General features: G+C 31.9%; 3 non-coding genes across 3 annotated transcripts; all 3 read left to right on the top strand.

Annotated features, from left to right (window-relative positions):
- The first annotated feature begins 1,181 nt into the window (after positions 1–1,181).
- TRNAG-GCC lies at positions 1,182–1,252 on the top strand. The gene has a single exon. It is a non-coding gene; the product is annotated as a tRNA-Gly (tRNA).
- A 13-nt stretch (positions 1,253–1,265) lies between these two features.
- LOC120082278 lies at positions 1,266–1,352 on the top strand. The gene has a single exon (XR_005483113.1). It is a non-coding gene; the product is annotated as a small nucleolar RNA snoR114 (small nucleolar RNA).
- Positions 1,353–3,845: 2,493 nt separating this feature from the next.
- LOC120082280 lies at positions 3,846–3,933 on the top strand. Its single transcript, XR_005483115.1, has one exon. It is a non-coding gene; the product is annotated as a small nucleolar RNA snoR114 (small nucleolar RNA).
- The last annotated feature ends 10,783 nt before the right edge of the window (positions 3,934–14,716 follow it).

Raw genomic sequence — 14,716 nt, 5'->3', positions numbered from 1 at the left:
TCAAGCCCTGAAACCAAAAGTTGTAATTTCTCTGAAAAAACAATATAAACATTTTGTGACTTACAAAAGTAGGTTAACTGAATAAAATGATAGAGGAAAGATAATAAAATGAAAAAAAAGAGAGAAAAAATAATAAAATGTTTAATCCTATAACATAATGTAAATTAAGTCACTAAGGTTTGTGTACATCTTGTCCCTAGCTAAAATTTCAAAAGGTCTAACAGATTTGTTAGACTTTTAATTTTGTATCTAATTGATCGTTCAGTTTTTAATTTTGTATCTAATAAGTCTATAATTGATTCAAAAAACAGTTAATCGATTCATTAAATATAAATTTTAATGTTTAATGAAAATCTAAACTTTCATTGTTTGTGTCGGAGTATATCTATAAGTAAAGAAAACAATTCAAAATTTCAAAACTAAGATCATGTTTGGTAACTATTTGGACCTCATTTAGTATCTATTTCGTTTTTTTGTTTTTTAATTTTAAAAATTAATCCTATTTTCTCCTCATTTCTTATAACAATTTGCATTTTATAATGGTTGAATTCTTAGCCAAATTCCAAAAACAAAATTTTAAAATTTATTTTTTTAGTTTCCAAAATTTGGCTTAGTTTTTTTAATTTATTTGTAAAAGGTAGATAAAAATGAAGAAATTTGTAAATGAAAGTAGTATCTATAGACTTAATTTAAAAAACAAAACAAATAAAAACAAAAAAAAATCAAATAGTTACCAGACAGAGTTGGTTTTTTATTTTTGTTTTTTAAAATTAAGCTTAAAACATTATTTCCATCTCCAAATTTCTTTCTTTATTATCTACTTTTTACCAATAGTTTAAAAACCAAGCTAAAATTTTAAAACTTAAAAAATTAATTTTTAAAACCTTTTTTTTTGTTTTTAGAAATTGACTAAGAATTCAATAAATTATACTTAAGAAAGATGCAAATCATTATAAAAATAAGGAGTAAATAGACTTAATTTTTAGAAATTAAAAAAAAAAACAAAATAATTATCAAACATGGTCTACATTTGTAAATTTGAACGTTCATGAACCAAATGGGTAAACAATTGTAAATCAAGGGAATAAATTTGTAATTTAACACAAAATATATAGAATATTTAAGAATTTGTATCACAAAAATATATTATTTAAAAGTCAAATAGAATCCATCAGCAGCAAGCACCAGTGGTCTAGTGGTAGAATAGTACCCTGCCACGGTACAGACCCGGGTTCGATTCCCGGCTGGTGCATTCCAAATGTGTCTTGCGATGATGAAATTTGTGTGCAGTGATGAGGGTCGATCACAACCGTCCGATCTTTCCGACGAAATCCATCAGTGCATCTGAGCTTGACTTTTTTTTTTATTTTAAATTTCATATTTTGCTGCGTGAATTATATTTAAAAATGGTGTATTTCAAAGAAATCTTAAAAGGCGGTTGAGATAAGGAATAAGATTATAATAACCACCTATTGTTATAATAAATATTATTTTGTAGTTTCCAATTAGCTACGGTCAACACTATTTAAAAACTTCATTTGTTACAATATTTATTATTTATTTTAGGTTTTTTTTATTCTTTACTACAATATTTACTATTTCCTTCTCAAACTAAAATAACTTATTCTTTAAACACACTATTATAATCAAAACTAAAATAATCTACACCTAAACACAAACTATTATAAACTAACTATAATAACCAACTCATTCCCCAAACGCTCCCTTAATACTTCCAATAAATATATAAATAAATACAATAATCTTTATCTTTTATGAAAAGAAAAGGAAATTTAATAATCTATATACTCTACTATATAAACAATTCATATGTAATAAAATTACATCCTTCTTTAATGGGCGTATATATGAATTATTTATATAATTAAAATAGTATCGTATCATTCAACAAAAAAGATCTAAAATAAAATGTCACCGCTAAGATAAACAGAACTTTTATATATATATATGTGTGTGTGTGTGAGATTCAAATCCTTTATCTTCTATTGTACTAAAAAACAAATAAAATGTCATAAAAAATTATGAGAACTAAATTGTTACTTACTAAAAATCCATATACCTAAAGTTTGCAAGTAATTTGCTATTTGAGATTTGAAGAGTTTTTAAAACTAAATAACAGTTATCAACGTTAGTAGTTCAATTGTTCCACAATATTAAAAATATCTTATTCTCTTGAGATTGGAGGTTGAAATACTCACACCAATATAACATATTGAATTGAATTATAATACCATTCATATCAACAGTTAAACTAGTATACAACAAAACATTATCAGAAGTCCTAAATAAATCTGAAACTTTGCTCTCTCCCCGTGTGCTCATATGAGTGTTTAGGAAATGGTCTTTTGATAAATTCTCTAAAGCCCACGAATTTTTCTGACCATATTTCAGCCATTTCCAAGTTCACCTTTTGACTTCAACTGAAAAGGAGAAAATTCAGTAAAGTTCATCATTAAATTTTCATCCAACTCTACAGTCTTCAGGTTCTCTTTTGATGATATTTCATCCTTCTGGCCTGTAAATCCCTTCAAGATCACAACTTGGAGGTACCCGAGTCGAATGCCCCCGAAACGTAGTAATTAACTTTTGGGATCGAATTGCACGTAATCAGCAAAATTACATAAATTATAATAGTTACTTAGTCATATATGTTCGTATTCAACTTGAAAAATCATTTCAAACATGCTCTTATCTATATATATTAAAACTTTTTAGTGCAATTTTAAGTTTAAGTTTAAAGTTGAAATAGAAAAGTTTCTCCCCTGATAAGTTTTGCTTGGTTAGGTCATTAAAAACAGAATTTCCATATACATGCATGAATTAAGAAAAACGATACTAAAATTACCTGTTAAAAATGTGTGAGTTTTGACAAAATTATTAAATTGTAAATTTGTGCATTAATCAATTAAAATTTGTGCAAAACTTGTAACTAGTGAAAAAATAGTGAATCTTAAAAGATTTTTTTTTTTCATTATTTCTTGTTAAAATCAATTGGTGAATTAGTAAAAATGGATTCGTAGAGCCGTAACACTTATTTAAATCTAGAGTCCAATTTGATGAAATTGAAAATTTAGAGTGAAGTTCGATATTTTACTTGAAAGTACCTTAAGTCCTAATAAAGAAACATTTGTTGACATACAAAAGTAGGTTATCCGAATAAAAATCGATGTTTCAAAGAAAAAGTAATAAAATGTTTAAAGCTATAATATAAATTGAGCTTTGGGTATGTTTTGGCTATAAACTTTCAAAAGTGTCTAATATGTCTCTAGAGTTTTAGTTTTGTGTCGATTTAGTTTTAATTTTCAATTTTGTATATGTTAGATCTCCAAAAAATTCAAAAGTTTAAAAATTAGGATAATTGTTTTACATGATAAACTGTTAAAGATATTTTCAAGCATAGCAAAATATCACTATCTATTATTAATAGATAGTAAAATTTTGCCATATATAATTTGTAAATAAGTTGATTCTTTTTTCTTTATTTGAAAATAACCCTAAAAATTAATTGTTATATCACATTTACATTTTAATGTCTAATGAAAAGCTTAACTTTCATTTTTATGTCCAATAAATCTGTAAATTAAAAAAAAATTAAAGTTCAAAAATAAAATTTTAATAAAAAATTCATGAACCAAGTCGATACAAATTTTAAATTTAAAGGAATACTTTTGTAATTCGACAAAAAAATATATTGAAAAAAAAAGCGTGAGTAATTCTAGCCAGATAATAAAACCATTGCCAGTAGGCACTAGTGGTCTAGTGGTAAAATAGTACCCTGCCACGATACAGACCCGGTTTGATCTCGGTTGGTGCAAAAGCAGGGCTTGCTATGAAGAATTTAGCGCTAATAGTGATCAGGGTCGATCCCAACCGTCAGATCAATCTGACGATATCAACGGCGCTTCTGAGCTTGACAAATTTGTATTTTATTTTCATTTTTTAAAAATATTTATTTATTTTACTTTTAAATCCCCTCCTCGTACATTTTGAGAAATAATAATTAAATAAATTGAAATTTATATTTTGTTTCGATTCCCTTGGAATATATTTAGCTCTAAATTTTAAATTCCAACCTGACGTCCATTTCATTCCAAATAAAATATAACTAAAGAAACGGATGATCATTTAAAAAATTTATGGTTAAATTCCTATTATTTCATAGTTGCATTGTTATCTTATATACACACATATTCGTACAAATGTATAAATAAATAAAAAAAAATACAAAAAACTATATACTCTACAACAGCATTTAAATTTACAAACAATTAAAATATTCGATAGTTAATGAAATTACATCATTTTTTAACAGGGTTTATATCAACAAAACCTTAATATTGTATAAACAATAATTGTCAACATCTTTAAACTAAATGATTTTCACAATAACATTAGTTAGAATAACATATCTTGATCCATGACAATGGTCTTTTAAAAGATTATGTTTCTCTCTCTTAGTCTTCTCTTAGAACTTAATTAGGCTCTTGATGTGGAGAAAATAACTACTTAATATGGAGAGGACCAATCCCTAAGTTTATCTTTATACCGACACCTCACATCAGGTGAGTCTAATAAAATAATAGACTCAAAAGATAAAATAACAGATAATGCAGATGAGTCACACTAATGATAATATTAAATTTAAAATAAACTTAACAATGTATGAATTATTTATACAATTGAAATAATATGGTATATGTGTATGTTTGCACGAGATTTCAAGAGAACTTTATTTCGTGGAACTTGATATTTGTATTCGTATTAATTTTGTGAAAAGTGAGTACAATCTCTAATACATAGTATTTTGATGCTTTCAAAATAAACTATAAGCTTTAAGTTGGTTGATCTTCTTGAACAATCAACCTTTGGGCTTTTTGATCTTCTTGGATGATCGGCCTTTGGGCTTGACGTTCTTCTTGGATGATCGGCTTTTAGGCTTTTTGATCTTCTTGGATGATCGGCCTTTGGGCTTGTTGATCTTCTTGGATGATTAGTGTTCGCATGAGACTTCCAGAGAAACTTGTTTCGTGGAATTGAACTTGAGTTGATGTTAATGTTGATTTGATACGATATGGTTCGATCTCTAGTACTTGATCCTATGATTCTCTCTCGATTAAATGCGTACGCTTGATATATAGAAGTGGGGCGTGTGGATGTTCTTGAGCTTCGAGTATTGGAAGAATGCTTGTATCTTCAAAGGACTTCAGTCTTCAAGCGTATTCAGAATGCTTGTATCTTTTTCAGCCTTTAGAATACTTGTATCTTCAAAGGACTTTAGTCTTCAAGCGTGGTTAGAATGCTTGTATCTTCAAAGGCCTTCGGTCTTCAGAATGCTTGTATCTCCAAAGGACTTCGGTCTTCAGAATGCTTGTATCTCCAAAGGACTTCAGTTTTCAAGTGTGGTCAGCGTCAGGAGTCAAGGAGTCTTCTGATTGTAGAGAATTCTCTCTAAGCTCTCTGGAGTGTAGGATTGTTGACCCCTCCAAATGAGGAGAGCTTCTCTGTTTATAGAATTCACAGGTGGGCTTGGGTTTGACCCTTGGGTTTGCGAAGATTGAATCTTTAGCTTGTAGGTTGTGAAGATACAATCAATTTGTTGAAATCCTCTAATCTTCAAAGCTTCAAATAGTTTAGATCTTTAGTTCTTCAAAATTTGAGAACTTCAGTCTTCGAAGCTTGAGAAGCTTCGGTCTTTAGCACTTGAGAGCCCGAGTCTTGGATCTTGGGAGCTTAAATGTTCAAAGCTTTAATATGTCTTTTGATCTTCAGAGCTTTAGTATCTTCTGATCTTCAGAGCTTTGATATGTCTTTTGATCTTCAAAGTTTTAAGTCTTCTTATCTTAAGAGCTTTGATATATCTTATAATATTCAAAGCTTTAGTGACTTCTGATCTTCAAAACTTTGGAGGAGTTATGTTACTTAGATCCTTGGAGCTTCAGACTTCAGATCTTCAGGGAGCTTTTGTCTTCAATTCTTCCCAACCCCCTCCCAAATGAAGAGATACTGCCTCTATTTATAGAGGTTTCTCATGGGCCTTACATGGGCTTAGGCCTAATTACTTTACTGAACCAAAATTGGGTTTAGGCTAAAGTTGGGCTTGGGCCTATTTGTTGTTGGGCCGAAATACTGGACTTGAGCTTAATCTTTAATTTAGACAAAATTTTCACAATGGGTTTGAATTGGGTTGGGCCCAGCGACTTTAATTACTTGGTCCAATCCAACTTATAATTTTTTCAATAGGCTCGAACTTTCATTGATGATGTGGAAACTTGTGATTTGCCAAAATTTCTCATTCAACAAATGCCCATTTTCGAGATTTATGCACGTCTATACGGTGTGTGAATCTTGAAAAAAATAATTTGAAATCAAAGTATGATTTTGACTCTTTTAATTTAATGCATCATCATGATCAAAATATGAAAATTAGCTCAAAATTTTGATTTGAAATTTTGTTTGCTTGACATACTTTCGCCAAGTAAACAAAAGATGAATTTTAGTCCTTGACTTTCTTGCTCCCAAGTAAACTTTAATTTGAACTAAAGTAGAATTTATGTTCCACCTTAATTGAAAATTTAATTTAATATCCCAAATTTTAACAATCATTTTTTTAGATTTAGAATATATTCAATTCTTCATATGAATTTGAAGTAGAATTTGTGATTTTGTCTTTCTCTTGCCTTCAGCTTTGATTTGGTGGATGTTTGGAATGTGCCTATATTTTATTTTGAGACAACATTTAGGTATGCCAAGGTCTTGACATTGGGGTGAAGTTTTGTTGGTACCCAAACCTTGGCTAGAATTTGGGGTGAAATTGAATCTCGATCAATCTTGGTTTCAGATATGCTAAATTTTAATAAAAGACCAATTGAAACTTTTTTTTTATCCGCAATTTATTTTGATTGAAGATAAAAACTCAAGGTTGGATAATATGAATTTAAAATAAAATTTGGAATATGACCAAATTTCATTTTGGGATAAATTTTAGTTCTTTCCCACAGTTTGATATGAAAATAGGGATGAGAGAACCAGATGAATTTGATATAAAATTTGGAAGATGCTCAAATTTGAGATTTTATCCACAATTTAATCTTAAAATTGAACAATTTGATTTTGAATAAAATTTGGAATATGGCCAAATTTTAATTTGAGAGAAGTTTTAGATCTTACTACAATTTGATATGGATCTAACAAACCTAGATGAAATTGAAATAAAATTTGGAATGTCCAAATTTGAATTTTAGCAGAAATTGAAATCCAAAATTTGATTCGGATAGAATTACAATCTCAAACTAATTTTGACTTGAAGCTTGGATAATCTAGGACTTTGAACTTGAGATTTGGATAAATATGGATTCAAATCTTATTCTGACCTAAATTATTATTATCATTATTATTTTTTTTTAGTGAAGTTGAATATGGGCCTTCAAACTTGTCGACGGTAAAACCACCTTCTTTTTGTTAATTTGGATAAATCCCATATATATAAATTTAACCCAAAATTTGTTAGATCTTCTCAAATGCTATGTGTTTAGTCCAATCTAAAGTCTAAACTTCTTCTCCAAATNATATATATCAATCTAACTCAAAATTTGTTAGATTTTCTCAAATGCTATGTGTTTAGTCCAATCTAAAATCTAAATTTCTTCTCCAAATTTGTCTTTTAAATCTTAACCACTTTTGATTATTCATCTATAAATTGAACTCAGAAACCTCATAGAATTCACATTGGGTGAATTATCTCCATTGCATCTCTGAAAACTTCTTCAGGAGCTTTTTTTTATTATTTCTTCAGCTTTTTTTTATGCTACTTGTTTTGCTTCGCCGAGTCGATGGAAACAAAGCACTCTCTCATGATCTTCTTTTTCTTTTATTTTTTTTCTTTTACTTTTTTTCTTTTCTAATTTCTTCAACATGCTTTCAATCTTTCTTTTTTCCCACCTTTTTTAAGGCTTTTGTGGTTGATCATCTCCTTTGGGACCCATCAGCATTACGTCACACTTGATGTGTGGTCACTGACGCCATCAGCTTTTGCTTCTACGGGATTTTTTTATCACCAGTTTCTCATGGTGTTGAGATGATGTGTTAGAGAGAAAGAGAATAGAATCTTCTTTTTTTTTTCTTTTTTAATTTCTTCCTTTTATGAAAACCCTTTTTCTTTTCTTAATCTTTCTTTCTTCTTCCTTGTTTTCCTCGCTTTCAAAATTTTTTTCCTGCAAATTCTTTTACCACCATTCGAAGCACTCGTCGCAAATGATGATGGTGTGGATTCGTGTGAATTTGCTTGAGAAAAGGATAATGTCTGCTGACATGAGCTTGGGAGGGGGTGACATAGTAGTGATAGATTTAGTGGGAAGTGAGAGAAATTTTAGGGAGCGGTGGATGTGTAGAAAAGAAGAAAGGTTTAGATTTTTTTTCTAATAAAGGTTTGGTTTTATCTTTTAACCATTTTTTTTTTAAAAAAAATTCTTCTTAATTTCCTTTCTTTTTTTATTCGGAATTTTCTTTTTACACTTTTTTTTCCTTTCATTTTTTTGTTGTTCTTGTTTCACATTTTTTTTTCTTGTTCACATTTTTCAGTTTTTTCTTTTCTTTCCTTTTACTTTTTTTCTCTTTTTTTTTTTTTTCATTCTTTTTTCTTTTATTTTCTTCTTTTCTTCTTTTCTTTTTTTTTTTCATATGTTTTTTTTTTTAATTTTCCCTTTTATTTTACTCTTCTTTGTTGTTTTCTTTGTTGTTTTCTTTTTTATTTCTTTTTCTTCTTCTTTTTTACCCCATTTTTTATGTTTTGTTTCCACCTTTTGTTTAACAAGTCAAATTTAATCAAATTTAGATAATGAATTGAATCTAACTTTTTTTTTTTTTTTTTGCAATTCTGCCCTCTCCTTTTTTATGCTTAATTTTTTTTTAATTCACCATTATTTTAACAACGCGCTTGACTTTTGGAGACGAAGCGAAGCCGCGCTTGATTTGTGGAGACGAAGGGAAGCCGCGCTTGATTTGTGGAACAAGGGACTTGTGAGACGAAGGGAACCGCGCTGACTTGTGGAGACGAAGGGAAGCCGCGCTTGACTGTGGAGACGAAGGGAAGCCGCGCTTGACTTGTGGAGACGAAGGGAAGCCAGCTTGACTTGGTGGGAGACGAAGGGGAGCCACGCAGAATTTGGAGGCGAAGTGAGCCACGCCAGAATTTGGAGGCGAAACGAGCCACGCCAGAATTTGGAGGCGAAACGAGCCACACCAGAATTTGTAGGCGAAGCGAGCCACGCCAGACTTTGGAGGCGAAGCAAGCCACGCCAGAATTTGAAGGCAAAGCGAGCCACGCCATAATTTGTAGGCGAAGCGAGCCACGCCAGACTTTGTAGGCGAAACGAGCCACGCCAGACTTTGGAGGCGAAGATTTCAAAAGAACTTTATTTTGTGGAACTTGAATTTTGTGTTCGTATTAATTTTGTGAAAAGTGAGTACAATCTCTAATAGATAGTATTTTGATACTTTCAAAATAATCTATAAGCTTTAAGCTGGTTGATCTTTTTGGACGATCGGCCTTTGGGCTTGTTGATCTTCTTGGACGATCGGTCTTTGGGCTTGTTGATCTTCTTGGACGATCGACCTTTGGGCTTGTTGATCTTCTTGGACGATCGGCCTTTGGGCCTGTTGATCTTTTTGGACGATCGGCCTTTGGGCCTGTTGATCTTCTTGGAAGATCGATCTTTGGGCCTGTTGATCTTCTTGGGTGATCGGCCTTTGGGCCTATTGATCTTCTTGGGTGATCGGCCTTTGGGCCTATTGATCTTTTTGGGTGATCGGCCTTTGGGCTTGTTGATCTTTTTGGATGATCAGCCATTGAGCTTTTTGATCTTCTTGGGTGATCGGCCTTTAGGCTTTTTTATCTTCTTGGGTGATCGGCTTTGGGCTTGTTGATCTTCTTGGATGATTAGTGTTTGCATGAGGCTTTCACAGAAACTTTTTTCTCGATCTCTAGTACTTGATCCTATGATTCTCTCTCGATTGAATGCATATGCTTGATATATAGAAGCGGGGCATGTGGATGTTCTTGAGCTTCGAGTATTGGAGGAATGCTTGTATCTTCAAAGGACTTCGGTCTTCAGAATGCCTGTATCTTCAAAGGACTTCAGTTTTGAAGCGTGGTCAGCTTTAGGAGTCAAGGAGTCTTCTGATTGTAGAATTCCCTCTAAACTCTCTAGAGTGTAGGATTGTTGACCCCTCCAAATGAGGAGAGCTTCTCTGTTTATAGAATTCACAGGTGGGCTTGGGTCTGGCCCTTGGGTTTGCGGAGATTGAATCTTCAGTTTATAGGTTGTGAAGATACGATCAACTTGTTGAAATCCTTTAATTTTCAAAGCTTCAAATAGTTTAGATCTTTAATTCTTCAGAATTTGAGAACTTCAGTCTTCGAAGCTTGAGAAGCTTCGGTCTTTAGCACTTGAGAGCTCGAGTCTTGGATCTTGGGAGCTTAAATCTTCAGAGCTTTAATATGTCTTTTGATCTTCAGAGCTTTAGTATCTTCTGATCTTCAGAGCTTTGATATGTCTTGTGATCTTCAAAGTTTTAGTGTCTTCTTATCTTAAAGAGCTTTGATATGTCTTCTAATATTCAAAGCTAACTTCTGATCTTCAAAACTTTGGAGGAGTTATATTATTAAGATCTTTGGAGCTTCAGACCTCAGATCTTCAGGGAGATTTTATCTTCAATTCTTCCCATCCCCTCCCAAATGAATAGATAATGCCTCTATTTATAGAGGTTTCTCATGGGCCTTACATGAGCTTGAGCCTAATTACTTTACTGGACCAAAATTGGGTTTAGGCTAAAGTTAGGCTTGGGCTCATTTGTTGTTGGGCCGAAATACTGGGCTTGAGCTTAATCTTTAATTTAGACAAAATTTTCACAATGGGTTTGAATTGGGTTGGGCCCCAACGACTTTAATTACTTGGCCTAATCCAACTTATAATTTTTTCAATAGGCTTGGGTTTTCATTGATGATGTAGAAACTCGTGATTCGTCGAAATTTCTCATTCAACTGTGTATATTGATTATTTTTATACCATTGAAATGCTTTTGATTTTTTTTTCTTCCAAGAAGATTGATATTAAAAAAATTGAGAAAAGAAGAATGCGACAAAAAAGAACTAAAAACAAAATGTCGTAGCGAAAACAAGCACAATTCAGTTAATATATAGCATATATTAGCAAAAAAAATGTATGTTGTTTGAATCTTTCACCCCCTATTGTACTTTAAAAAAACGAATAAACAAGATGCAATTGAAAAGTATGGTAACTAAATTGTTACTTATTAAAAAATCAATATAAACAATTTTTTTTTTTCAAATTAAGCATATTTCTTTCTCATTTCTTACAATGATTTGCATCTTCACGGCCATTGGATTTGCTTGGAGACATTTCTTACATTTCTTATAAATTTTCAAGAAGCTTATTTATTATTAAAGAAATTTCTTGGAGATAATTTTGGGCTACTGAATCTTACACTTTGTCCAATATCAATTCATGGTCATTAGATATTCACATCTCTCTAGGACAATTGGAGCCATTGGATCCTTCACATTTATTAAGAACAATTTGCGGTCATTGGATTTGCTTGATGGCCAAGTTTCTTTGGGCTATAAATAGGTGAAAATCCATAGTTGTCAAACCATCCCAAAAACCTCCAACAAGTGAGTGTGATAAAATCGAGAGAGTTTCTTCTTGTAAGAGAGCTTGGTGTTCCTTTATAAGAAAGAATGTTTGTAACTCCTATTTTATATAGCTATCATTGCATGTGGTTTGTACTCAAATTTGTTTAGGAGTTTTTCATGTAAATCACTGTGTGTGATATTCTCTTCATTCTTCTTCTTCATTATTGATGAGAGGTCCGCAGAGATCACAGATGATAACAAGTGGAACGGAATGGGCAGAAATGCTATGGCAAATATTCATCTAGTATTAACTGATAACGTATTGTCAAGCATTGAGGAGAAGAAAACCGCAAAGGAGAGTTTGGGAATCTCACAAAATTGTATGAAGACAAATCACTTCACAACAAGATTTTTCTTAAGAGGAAGTTGTATTGTCACACCCCCTCCCAAGCTTATCTCTCAAGCCTAAAATGAGGCATGCAGACGGCAGATACCACCCTTTTGTGATACCTACTACCCATTCTAAACCTATTTTACAAATAACCTCAAAGTCGAGTATAAAATAACAATAGCTCTTTGGCTTAACTTATTTTATTACAACCAGTATAATGTTATACAGCTCCAAACCTAACTTAGATAATTTTAACACCTAGGTTACAAAACTCATAACAACAACTTAATTTTGGAAGTGTGGTTGTAGTATGACAAACCTAACTTGTTTAAATTGGTTTTTGAATTTCATAAATTCAAAAACCTAATTTGTTTAAATAGATAAATAAATAAATATTAATTAATTTAATATCTAATATTAGATTAGTAAAACAACTAACTTAAATATGAATCCACATATATATATATATATAAATCCTCCAATTTGTTTAATTCGATAATCAAACATTAATAATCCAAACCCTAAACTGAATTCGAATATTTCAAATTCTCTCAACACATTATTCTAAGGTTTAATTCTTTTATGAGCTAGTAGAGGGATATAATGAACCTACAGACCATGAACTCCAACGATTTGAGATTAATTGATTTAACTCTTTAAATCGAATAAATCAACATTCTTTAACTACTAAAATACTACACTATAGCTCAGTAGTTGCACTTTCCTCACTGTAGATATATTTCTGTCCACTTGATTTAACCATAATCAGTAAGTCGATCCTTCACAATTACAACAAGGCGAAAATTACCGTTTTATGCCTGTAATACGTCTTGCTCCTTAAGTCTCCACTGATTCTCAAATGAACAATTGGTTTATGGTCTCACCAATAAATCGAGTCTCTCTCAATCCTAAAGAGGACCAGACCCATTTTTTTTTCAAAACCAAGAGTCAGTACTTAAAGGAACAACCCATCTACTAACCCTAAGATGGGTAGGAGTGAATTCCATCTTGCAGGACTATGTTCCCAGTTATCTATCTGATGTTACCCCGAAAATGGGAGGCTTATTGAGCGGCAATGTTGAGCCACTCTCACTCATGTAGATTAAAGGATAATGTCTAATAAATAAGAGTTTCATAATTAGCTCAAGATTGAGATCAAGTTACCTTAGGTCATCGAATTGAAATAATCAGTTTTAACAGTAAACATTCGTTATAAAGAAAAATGACTATTCCGTAGCCTGGTCTTATACAAACATCTTTTGCATATGATGCCTCTACTCGCATGTCTCCACAAGAATGACTTTGGGATCACATCGTTTGTATCAATATACAAAACGGGCTGCATCTATAGTGTCTCCAGGATAAAGTACCAAACCCTATCTATATACTTATAAACCGTTTTGGCTATATACTCAAACTTGATCCTCTTTTATGTCTCTACATAAAATTTAAGTATTCATGTTATAGCTATGGGTTCGTTAGTTTATTGGATTTAGAAATCTATAAGTGCAATTTATATATTCAATAACAACTTTATTGAAAAAATATCAATAACATCTTTATCATGAATAGAATATGTTTAAAGTTTACAAACTGCGAGTTTTAGGACATATAACCCAACAAACTCCCACTCAGACTAAAACTCCAGTGAGTTTAATTATATACAAATATACAATGTTGAGTATGAGAAAATGCATACAGTAAACTAGAGCATCTATTTACCCATGAATTCTCCCACTTGCCCTAGATTTATGAAGCTTGTAGTCCTAGTCCGACTAGGTGACCCTTGAAAACTTTAGCCGTGAGAGCCTTTGTAAGTGGATCAACTAAATTGTCTTCTGAGGCTATCTGCGTGACTATCACGTCTCCTCGGTGTACTATCTCCCGGAGGAGATGGTACTTGCACTCGATGTGCTTTCTGCGCTTATGGCTTCTTGGTTCATATGAATTGGCAACTGCTCCATTATTATCACATAGAGGGTGAATGGCAGAAGCATATTTGGAACCACTTCCAAATCGGTCAAGAACTTTCTAAACCAACTGCTTCTTTGGCTTCTTCACATGTAGCTACATATTCCACTTCCATGGTGGAGTCAGCAATACAACTTTGTCTTATACTCCTCCAGATTATAACTCCTCCATTCAGAGTGAATATTGATCCTGAAGTACATTTCCTAGAATCCAATCGGTCTGAAAATTAGAATAAGTGTATTCAGTAAGAATCAAATCCTTAGAGTCATACACGAGCATATAGTCCCTCGTTCTCTAAAGATATTTGAGGATGTTATTAACGATAGTCCAATGACTATATCCAGGATTGGATTGAAACCTGTTGACTATTCCAACTGCAAAGCATATGTCTGGACGTGTATACAACATGACGTACATCAAACTCCCGACTGCTGATGCATAAGGAATTCTTTTCATATCCTCAACTTCTTGAGGTGTCTTAGGACACTATGCTTTAGACAAATGAATTCTATGTCTAAAAGGCAATAAACCTCTTTTGGAATTTTGCATTTTATATCTAGACAACATCTTGTCTATATAAGATGCTTGAGATAGTGCTAGCATTCTATTCTTGCGATTTTGAACTATTTGGATTCTAAGAACATAGTGTGCATCTCCTAAATCTTTCATTTGAAATTGCGATG

Source organism: Benincasa hispida, chromosome 7 (assembly GCF_009727055.1).
Source record: "Benincasa hispida cultivar B227 chromosome 7, ASM972705v1, whole genome shotgun sequence".
NCBI classification, from domain to species: domain Eukaryota; kingdom Viridiplantae; phylum Streptophyta; class Magnoliopsida; order Cucurbitales; family Cucurbitaceae; genus Benincasa; species Benincasa hispida.
Note: the sequence above shows the minus strand (reverse complement) of the source record. Positions and strands in the feature narration are given on the sequence as shown.